Here is a 9,276-nt window from a genome sequence, read left to right on the forward strand (position 1 = left end):
CTCTGTATACACTCCGTACTGACCTAAGCCATTGCATTAAGGCCTTGTCTTTCCTTCTGTGCAAACTGTGAGCTTGGCCAGTGTTGACGAGGGATGAGGAGAAACGGGGCCTCGTGGAGGAGGTCCCCACCACACACACCATGTGGTTCCATCGCTCAGAGACTGGTCATGACTTCAGAATCCTTCCCAGAGACCAACCACGGGGGCTGCTGGTGGCTGCCTGAGAGGGGCCCAGCCACCGTCTCTGGCCTATGAGAAGGAACAGCCTCAATGACAAGCAATCTCCTGGTCCTGCCAGGTTCAGGGACACTCAGCGATTAAGACATAGGCCTGGGTTACCACCTGTCCTGGGGTTTTTCGGCCAGGGAGGAGGCTTTCCAACTTCTGCCGAGGGCTTGCGGTGAGGCCCCAGGTGCCCAGAAAGCTCCTGTGGGGTACTGACCCCCCGGCCAAAACGATCAGGGGTCTTCCGTTCCCAGTATGGTGCCAAGATCTTCCAGTGTTCAAGTGGCAAGTGGAATGTATCATGTGTCACACCCAGGGTGCCACCAGGACAACGATGGGTATTGGTAAAAAGTTAAATTCTCTTGCCAGCTGCTAAATAGACACCGGCCGAGCTCCCTGAATACCCTCGCTCTGCTCTGGACGCTTGGCCCCAGGAAGCCCTGCTGGGCATGGACGGGACAGCTCTGGAACTGGCCAAGTCTCCTGCACGCCCGAGGCTGTCCTGCATATCCCTCCCTCCCCCTTCCACTGCTACCAGAGCAGGCTTAGCCACCAGTCCCCTGTGGCTGCCCCAAAGCCTGCAGCACCTAGCCACCTGTCCCCACGTATAACCTATCCCCTTGGTTACGGCCACCCTCCTCGGCCCCGAAATCTCTGCCACTTTCCCAGAGGAGGTACCATGAGTTTGCGCTTGCTGAGGTGGCCGGGTGAGGGACTCCAATATCGCCTCTCCACATTTTGATGGAAATGTGAACACCGGGTGAACGGGAATTCGCAAAGACAGGAGGTGGCATCAGAAGGGGGTGGCCGGTGGGCGCTTTCAGCTACCACATCGGCGGTCACTCACTGCCCAGACCCACTCAGGGGGCTCTGGCGCAGTGGGCCTCTAGCACCCGAGGCCACAGCCCCCTCCTTCCTTCTGAGCTTCCCCAAATCGGGACTACATTCCAGAGCGAGAGTGGCCTCCCTCACACGTGCGGCACCTCCCACCCCCGCACAGAGGGCCTTTCTCCCAAGAGCACGCGTGCCTGTGCACGGCTCCATCTCTGCTCTGAAGCTTGCAAGCACGAAAATGCACCGGAAGCCTGGGAACTTTTCTCTCGATCCAAGAATGAAAAATTCTGTAAACCCCTCTCTCGATCCAAGAATATCCCACTCGAATGCTGTCTGTGCAGTTTGGAATATTGTCTCAGAGCCTACATGGAGATCGGTGCCTTCTGACACCCCTCAATGATAAACCGCCTGGTGACGGGGACGCTGCCCCTCCTGGCGGCCCGGCCGGCCCCCGCGGGAGAGGCTCTCCCGGCCTCCGGGGGCTGGGCCCTGGACGCCAGAACAGCCCGGAGCCTTTTCCGTCCTCACTCGCAGGCAGCGCGAGCCCTGGGAGCCACTCCGGCGTCCCAGCCGCAGCGCTGTCTCCCGAGTTGGCGTGGGCTGTGGCGGAACGGAAGAGGCCCAGCCCAGCGGCGGGTCTGTCAAAAGGACGCAGCCATTCAATATTTTTGTTGTTTTTATGCTCTTGGCTACTGGAGGGAGCCCGGGGGCCGCATGCAGGGAAAGGAGCGGGGCGTTGGGAAGGACATCGGGAAGGCACGGCCCTGTTCTTCCACAGCTTTGTCCGAAATCTCCATTACAGAGTTATTCTGCGGATGACTCGCTTTTTTAAAGCACACATATTCTGGAGGGGGGTTCTGTCATTGGGCTATTAGCACCAGTTTACACTGATATGTGCGATTGGGACAAAAATCCCGCGCGCATGTGCCCAGAGCTTATTTTCGGTGAGGCGATGACACAGGAGGCCAAGGCCGCGCAGCGCAGCGCGGCGCGCACACTGGGCGGCGGGCAGGGAAGCGCACCCACTCAGGCTCCCCGCGCCCAGTCGGGGTCCTCGCCCCCCCCGAAGTCTGCCATTCGGGCTCCTGGGTAACTGTCATTTTGCATCGGTTCCTTGTTTTGCTATATTATGAATAGATGGCCCTACTGTCAAGATCGCAGTCACATAAACGCTCTGGAAACACTGTAGCCGGTAGACCAGGCCCCCTGAGATAACTGGATTCACGACTTTCCCCTGAGAGACTGGGCGTCCTTCGCCCCCCACTCACTCGCTGCCGCGAAGCTGCGCGGCCTGGCCCCGGGGCCTCCGTCTGCGCGGGCCGGCGGTCCCTGCGTGTGTCGGCGTTCCTTCCCCACCCCGCCCGGCCCTGGCCGGCGTCGCTGGGGAGGGAGGAGGCCGGCAGGGGCTGCGACTCGGCCACCCAGCCCCTCCAGCGGCTAAGTGGCTCCCAGTTCCCTTTTACCGCGTTTCAGTCTCTGCAGGAACGGTTCGCGTTTTTAAGTATTACACGTGCTTTTCTCCACCATTTACCTTGTGTTCACTTATATAGTCTTCCATTTGGAAGGAAATTTAAAATTAAATCCATACCTCAGGAAAACCGGGCAAGTTCTGAGTGTGGGTCCTTGGAAGGAGCAGCTGTGCGGTTTCCGGTTTTCTTCGTCACAGCTCAGCAATGAAAACTTCAAAATGAGAAGAATTTAAGAAATACCGTATAACTGTAGATGCCGCTTTGTGAGATGAAGAAAAGGGCAATTGAGTGCTATTGATTTGTGGGAAACTGTGTAATAATCTCTGCCAAAAGACCCCATTATAATGTTTGAACATGTCTAAATTTCATGGTTTGTTTTCAGTCCGTGTATTTTTTATTTTTCAATTACAGCTGGCACTCAATATTATTCCAATTTTTGTGTTGTTTTAAAAAGTGATTGACAGTTCCAGTGCTTTCTGCCTCAGCGGAGCTGTTTCCTCACATTGAAACTAATTACAGAAAACAGAAAACAAAAAAACAAAAACCAAGCCCTAAAAACCTTAATTACTCAAGAAAGATGGTCTAATTTGATATTGCTGTCAATAGAACTCAAGTTATGGGAAAATCCTGATTATAACTACAGCGTTTTTATTGAAATGAAGGCAACGAAAAGAAACGTGTGGGACAAATTTAAAATACCTTGTGCGTCATGCGTATCTTTATCTCATTTCTCTTCCAAACATCGCCAAGCCACCCAGTGGGCCTCACAATAAGGATTTAGTTCTGTTGTGCTTGATATATTGCCAACTTTCCCGTTTTACAGCTATCTATCTTGCCACTAAGAAGGTTTTTTTGTCCAGGTAGGAGAAGCGAATGTATTTTATTTAGCAGTTTGTTAGCGGGATGTGTAGCGGTTGCAGGTGCAGACTTGCCCTGTGTGGGCCTCCTTTGCGCTCTGGCCCCCGGCCGCGCGGGTGCTTCCGGAAAGCCTACCCCACGCCTTACTTAAGAAAAAAAAATAATGCATGATACTTTTTCTTAAATTTAGAACAAGGCAAATATTGAAAAGCCCACTTGCCACCTTAACCCCGCCCGCTGCATTCAACCTCGGCCTGCAAACACCTTCCCAGGTAACCGCCTTTATCAATTTCTTGTATCTCATACACAAATAAAACCACGTGTAAATATGGCTCCTTCTGTACCACCTTCCTCTCTACAGAAATGTTGCTCACACTAAACTTTTCTTTTGTTCACTTCATACACTTCAGAAATCTTTCCATGTTACCAGTAGCATATGAGGAAGTTATTCCGTGGCATGAATGTTCTGTAACTAGTCCCATGTCAAGGAAAACACTGGTTATATCCAGTCCTTACTATTACAAACAAATATCACTTAGTAAACATCCACGTTTAGCCTTCTGCTTGGGTGCAAGTAAACCTGTGGGAAAGACGACAAGGAGTCGGAACACCGCCTTAAAATGTGGGGCCATGTTCCCTGCTAGCGACAAGTCACCCCATTGGGTCACATTTTAACCTTTTCTTTATGAGTGACCCTGGGACCCTCTGGGGTTAAGAAGGTGGGTGGAGGTTCTGGCCCTAGGCCCGCCTCCACGTCACCTGCTGCTCACGGATGGCAGGCGCGCCTTCGCAGGCAGGAAGCGAGAACCCGCGTCCTTCCACCCTCATCAGAGCCTCCCTCGCCAGGGGACCCGCGGCGACCCTCCGTCCCCGTCGGCACCCCTCTCTTTTCTCTCTCCTCCCAGGCTTCGCCTGCACCACTGGGCGGGGGCGCCCTCAGGCCAACGACGGCCGATGTGAGTGGCCGGCTCAGGCAAGGGCTCCTAACAGCGGCTTCCACTCCTCGAAATGCTCCGCGGGCTCCCGGTTCCACCCAGGGCCTTCCCAGGTCCCGGGGGGCCTGATACCTGGGATTTTGTCTTTCCGATCCTCTTGCTTCTCCTCCTCTCTCTCTTTCTCTCTCTCTCTCTCTCTCTCTCTGACTTTCTCTCTGATTCTCTGTCTTTGTTGCAAAGGCTTTTTGCTGATTGACATTATGTCATTACTTCCCTCAAACAGGAAAATGTTTGGTTTGTTTGCTAGTATTTGTTGGCCTGTTGTTGTGAGTCCCCTCAAATACATATGGATGTGATATTTCCTAAAGTGTCCGCAGACCACGGCCTGCGCGTGGCTTCTCTTCGGATGCACACTCAGGGGTTCCTTGCGGCTTTGCATTATTGTGCCTGCTGGTATCACTCACCGGTTACATGGGATATTTTCCTTTATTACTATAGACATGATAATCAAAACTGTAATTAAAGCAGATCATTGAATAGCACATGAAATATATAAGGTAATAATCTCATACTTAGCTGTAATTATAATTCAATGTAATGGATGCTTTTAAAATTGTCTATTATCATTATTTATTGGGGCCAAAGGAAGGCATGTTGGCTGTCTGCCTACGCAGTTTAGTATGGATGATGAACAATGCCAAGTTCTATCGGAATATATGTGTAGGTTCATAAACACACATGCACACACACGCGCATGCGCGCGCACATACACACACACACACACACACACGCAGTTTTTTCCATGCATGAGGCTAATGTTCAACATTATCAATTAAAACCTGTTAGTGAAACCGCTCATTTGGGCAGGGAAGTGCTGTAATGTCCTGAGGTTTAATAAGCAATTTCTGGAAAGTTGCATTGCTGTAGTATGTAACCATTACTACAAGGTTGTTATTATTTGATTAGCTTGCTACAGAGGAGCCTTCTGCAATTTTGCCAGGAATCACTGCATTTGAGATTTCTCTCCTGCGTTGTGGGAGGAACCCAACAGTGCCCCCTGGAGGCCGACCCAGGGATGTGGCCCTGGTGTGCTCCTAGGAAGAGGTGCAAATGTGCTTAACCCCTTGGCGGCTGCTTAAAAGTGAATTTCCAAAGGCTAATTTGGAAAAAGAAAAAATGTTTTCCTTCCTTGATGATCTCTGAACTATCTCTTAAATATGCAGAAGACATGTAATCAGTTTCTTAAAAAATTAGAATAGTTAAAAAGTCACTTTGGTGACAGATCTGTCACAACAAGCGCCCCCTCTTGTCTGCCACCTCAGCCCCAGCCCAGGTGTGCCTGGGAGGCCAGGGGAGCAGGGGCCCTGGAAGAACAAGGCAGGTGTTAAGGAAGATGCCAGACTCTCTTCACGAAGTGGAGTTTGTGAGAAAACGACATTTATTTTGAGTTGCTTAAATTACATACAGGAACCCTAGAAGATTTGGAAAATATCGACCAGAACAAAGATTGGTAGATTTAAGGACGTGACGCCTTCAGCAACCAATTGTCTTTATCAATAAGGCTGTGAGGAACATCTCTGAGCATACGTTCTATGTGGGTCTCTAATCATTTTCGCAGGACGAATTCTAAGAGCGGACATTGTTGGTTGGAGTCTTCAGAAGTCTACTCGCTGAGTCACCCTCCGAAGGGGCCACACCGATTGGGCCTCGCGGCTGCGGTGCGGGAGAGCCCAAAGCCCTGCATCCTCCGACAGACGCCGGAGACGCTGCTGCGTCCTTCTCAGTAGTCACGTGAAAGCCACATTCACACAAGAAGGCTACTGCTTCTCTGGAGCCTTGGGGAAGGAGTCTTTGGAAAGCATTATAGTCGAATTATGCGCTGGTCAGAATTCCTTCTGCACTTTGCTATGAGAGAGGGGCAATTCACTAACAGGAGATCAGAACGGTGTTGAAATGGAGAATGGATGCTGGGTGGCTGGAGCCAACACCTAAGCGCGCACATGTATGCATATACACCTACATAATTTTATTAAAATGAGATGCAAATATTCCTGTAAGATTAGTTCTGTTCGGCGTAATGAAAATCTAAAATGGTAGCGACATAAACAAGACAGCAATTTATTTCTCTGTCAGGTACATGAAGCTTGGAGATAGTTCCCAGCTCATATAGATGGCACTCACAGTGTCAGGGATCAAAGCTCCTCAATCGTGTTACTACACCGTACTCAGCATACACCAGTTCGACCTCATGGTTCAGGGTGCCTGCTTGGGCTCCAGCCTTCTTGTCTGCATTCCAGCCAACAGCATATTAATCACATGTGGCACGTGATATTTATGTTTTTGTCTCATTGGCCAGAACTTAGACTTATAACCGTAACTGCTGGTGAACCCCTGAGGAATATCTTCATTTCAGATGACCGTGTGCCTGGCTTAAAATCAGGAATTCTAACATAAAGGAGAGTGGAAATTGACATAATGCTCATGGTCTTTTCCAAACATGTTACTTTGGAATGTGTTTTCTCTTTTGTTCAAATAGTTCCTTCTTTTGCAAGTGATTCTGATGACCCCGTGGTGGCCATAGCTCCATTGTAATAGCTTTCCATGTGACTAGGTCTCCTGACCCCAAAGCACAGTGAAAACTCTCAGAGGCCTCAAGGATCCAGCACATGCTTAGCACAGCTCAGCAGGGTCCCCCCGGTCCACTGGAACACAAATCTAACAAAAGCAGAGTCCAAAGAACCCGCAGACACACGTCTCGGAGGAGGGCAGCATCGCGGCACAAGCCGGCTTCTCGCAGCCAGCTCCGACTTCCCGCGACTGAAGCTCCTAGCGGGTCTATGATTCATGGGCACATTTGACACCCTGCTTTAGGCAGATGTGAATGTGCACACGTTACCCCTGGCTGCACATCAATTTCTAGGCAGGAATAAACTACCCGTTGCTTCTTTTTCCAGCAGGCATATGACGGCGGTGGTGAATGGGGCCGTAAATTTCTGCAGGAGATGAAAATTCCACAGTAGGCAGTCATCACCCTGCCATTGGGCTGCCTGTTCCCGTAACAAACACCGTCAATTTTGTTTATGGGGCTGGTGGGGAAGGTAGTCGTTGGCTCAAAGAATTTGGCTCATTAAACCGGAGTAAAGCAGTTGGGGTGGGGGGAGGAGGGGGGCGGGGGGAGCTTAAGCAACATGGAATAGAAACAATTTCTAAGTCCAGCCAGGGGTACATTGGGAAGGCGGTGAGAGAGTAGAATTTTTCTCAGTATGATGGATCTGTTTACCTTTCCTGCAGCCCTTTCGTGGTTTAAGGGATCATTGATTACTCCACGGCAAATTTTCCTTGAATTCTAGAGCTTACAAACCCTGTCCTAGGCACACAGCAAAGCACGTAGCTGGAGAAAGGGGGCGTGTCATAAAAACAGCATCTAGCACACGCGATTTTTCGTGAGAAACAAATGAAATGGTGAATGACAGGCGATGCCATGAGCGTTAGGCTGCTCTACCCATGTTATTTTTACCTTCTTTTTCCCAGGCCTCCAGCCCCGACATTATTATTTAGACAGCAGGCATCATGGGTGTGAGTCTGGAGTAATTCTGAGGTCCCAGGGAGCCCTGGGCTTTAGTCCCAAAGGCGCCCCCTCGGCCAGAGGGCCAAATGCTGCTGCAGCCCCGTCGGTGGGAGGACCAGTGAGTCAGCCTGTGATTCTACCCGTTTGCATGGGTAGGAAGCTGTTTGACTTGAACCTCGCGCCAGCAATTAAAGGCATCTCTCTGGGACACTGTTTCTCGAAGATTATAAAATGATAACAAGAGCTGGGTAATGGACATATTCCTTTGGTTCCTGGTAAACTCTGTCCTCCGTGGCGACAACAGGTGACACATCATGGAGCCAAACGGTTACAGATTCTGACTCTCCCTGTGGCAGTTTGCCACATGTGGCTTGTGTGGTGACCCAGGAAAGCACTGTGGTCCAGAAAGCAGCCAGAGGAGTTCATACCCCCATAGCACATAGTCGGGGTGCGCAGAATTCCCTCCCGAATAAGCTATTGAAGATGTTGAGTAACAGCTGTGTTGGCTCCCTGCTGTGGTGTAACGCCAGCCACAGGGACTGAAAGGAACCCCCGGGGCCAGGGGTCCCGGCACAGCTTCACCAGGAGCCTGCGGCTCACGGCTCTCAGGAGGCTGCCGTCAGGCCGTTGGCTGTGGCTGTGGTCTCCTCCGGGAGCTCAACGGGGGTCTCCTGGGGTCCCTGCGGAGCTCATGCACCTGGTCGGTGACAAGCCTCAATCCCTTGCCATTGGGCTGTGCCATGGGGAGGCCTCAGGACAGAGCAGCCGCCTCTCCAAGGAGCCAAGGATGAGAGGAGACAGAGGCAGAAAGAAAGAGAGACAGAGACACGGGCACAGAGAGAGAAAACCCCAAAGAGAAGCCAGCTTTGTCATAATTTAATCTCAAAAGAAACATGTCAGCACTTCGGCCATAGTTTATTCATGTAAAGTGAGCCAAGGAGTCCAGCCCACACTCAAGGGACAGGGGACAGGGGGTTCTGTAAAAAGGGCATGAAACCCGGGTGCCGGGGATCATTAGAGGCTACGCAGAGGCTTTCTAGGACAAAGGCATCGGGGTTTTCTATTTTTGAGATAATTGTTTGGCAGATGGTCTTGAATACTAATGATCAAAATACATTAAATTGTTTTACATAGCGGCTAGTATCGGATGTTTGCTAATGAGATGAGGCTCCATGAGGTTAGGAACCTGCTGATAATCTCTAAGAAACTGTCTGATCAGAGGGTCTGTGTGCTGGCACTGAGCCTGCAAAATTTTTATCTTTTGTGTACCTTCACTCTATTTCACCGAGTAAACTCCCTTTCAGTAAATTGAGTAGTAAACTAATTTCTACTTCTCCCATTTTTTTATTAACGAACAGAAAGGAAATTGTACATGGTGAGAATTCAG

The sequence above is a fragment of the Pteronotus mesoamericanus genome, unplaced genomic scaffold (genome assembly GCF_021234165.1).
Source record: "Pteronotus mesoamericanus isolate MK-2021 breed Mesoamerican mustached bat unplaced genomic scaffold, CSHL_Meso_final contig_220, whole genome shotgun sequence".
Lineage (NCBI taxonomy): Eukaryota > Metazoa > Chordata > Mammalia > Chiroptera > Mormoopidae > Pteronotus > Pteronotus mesoamericanus.